The sequence below is a fragment of the Nerophis lumbriciformis genome, linkage group LG07 (genome assembly GCF_033978685.3).
Source record: "Nerophis lumbriciformis linkage group LG07, RoL_Nlum_v2.1, whole genome shotgun sequence".
In the NCBI taxonomy this organism is placed as follows: Eukaryota; Metazoa; Chordata; class Actinopteri; order Syngnathiformes; family Syngnathidae; genus Nerophis; species Nerophis lumbriciformis.
Genome location: NC_084554.2, coordinates 7,183,060 through 7,185,000, shown reverse-complemented (window position 1 = coordinate 7,185,000; position 1,941 = coordinate 7,183,060).

Genomic DNA, 1,941 nt, shown 5'->3' with positions numbered 1-1,941 from the left:
GTTACATTTACTTAGATAAGAAACACAACTTTTACTTTGCTATACAACATTGTTACATTTATTGATATCATAGTTATTTATCATCTATTTAATATTGCTTGTCAAAGCCCTTGCTGGGAATTGTGGTCCCTCTGAAAGAGTATCTTTGTGGGCCCCTCTACCCCATTCATTGCCACCTTCAATCTTTGTCTATTTTACTCTTCTTGACAGTGCCTGGCGTCATGCACCCAATTTGTTTCATTTTCTTTCATGATGAACACTTAACAAGTCAGAGTATTATTATGTAAATGCTGTATTATTATTCAATGACACATTTTACAAGAGCACATGAAACACATCATGATAAGGTAACTAAGGTCATGATTCAGTAATTATTAAGAACAATGTTTCTTACTGAGTAGAAGTTGAATGTGTCACAATACAATTCAATGCAGCCTCTAATGGGCGCACATGTTTGTCCGACAGTGATATGTGTGTAACACACATGCACAGTCACATCCTTGCTCTACAATCAACTGGCGACTGTTTTTTGTAATGAACTAGTGACTTGTCCAGAGTGTAACACAGCCAGGTGACAGCTAACGTAGGCTCCAGAGTCCAGCCTGCGTCCTATCAAAGCTCATTTTACACACATTATTGTATGAACAAGTAGACTCATTGTTTCACTACTTTAACTCTCTCACTATTCTCAGTTTTTAATGTTACAAACCACACAAAACAAGTCAAATGTTGAATTATAATAATCAATTAACAGCAGTCATTTTTATTATAATACAATTCAAATAAAAAATATCTTGTTTTCATGAGCTGTACAAGATGGCGCCGCTGTAGTGGCTGCTGGTGGCAGGAGCTCTGTGCTCTTGTGTCATCCTTTTGTGTTCCGGATGTTTCCCTCTTCTTTTCATGTGGGCTTGTTTTTGCCTTTTGGGGCTGTGTGACAAGGGGTGGCACTTTCATGACTTCTGCGGTGCTTTTTTGTGAACTCCTGGATCTGCCTCCCGGGAGCCTTTTGGCCATGGAGACCAGCTGCTGGGTCTCTGCCACACCAGAGTCCGTTTGGAGAGACTGGAGGAGATGTGGATGAAGAGACATGGCTGCGGAGCTGGTGCTGAGCGCCGGGAAGGACAAACTTCACAGTGTCTTGGCTGAATGAGCAGGTATCGGACACCTCGGTCTCCTTGGACGTATCCTCGCTCATCCATGCAGACCAGGACACTGGCCGAGAGTTAGTGGGCGGCCGAGGGTGGAGTCGGCTCTCTTGGTTGCTTTGTTGGGTCTGCTCCTGTCTCTGGCCATGCTCCGCCCACCCCAGCAGACGATGTGTAGAACACCACAGAGTGTATATGTTTGTTTTTTGTTGTTGTTGTTTTACTTTTGAGGCTGTGTGTAGAAGTGGCTGGTTGCATCAGCTCTGCTCTTTTAATGTCTTTAATATCCTTTGTGGTCTTTGATGTTTCCCTCTTACACACATGCTTATGGGTGCTATGGCTATAAGATTTTTCCCCCATTGGCCTCAGTCTGGACCCCCTCTCCAGGGGCCCAGGTTTACACTGAATTTTTTTTTCTCACCTCCCACCTGTTTCTCACCTTTTTTTTAAGAGGCGCCGGAAGTTGGCAGACCCATCAGTGATCCTGTTCTGTCTCCCTGTAATATTTGTCTGCTCTTGATTGGGATTGTGCTGAAAATCTGTATTTCCCCTCGGGGATTATTAAAGTCATTCTGATTGTGATTCTGTATGTGGTATGTCTGGGTGGGTGTCCTACTGTGTAGAATTTGAGACATGTAACCCTTTCAGAGATCACATTTTGTTCCCCTTCAAACATTCACATTTTTCACAATGAGATGTGTGCTGTTGCACAAGCATGGGATAAAGTGTGTAACTTTTTGTCTGTAAAATAAATCATTGCAGAGTTTTTTTTTATTAGCATGTATGTAATCTA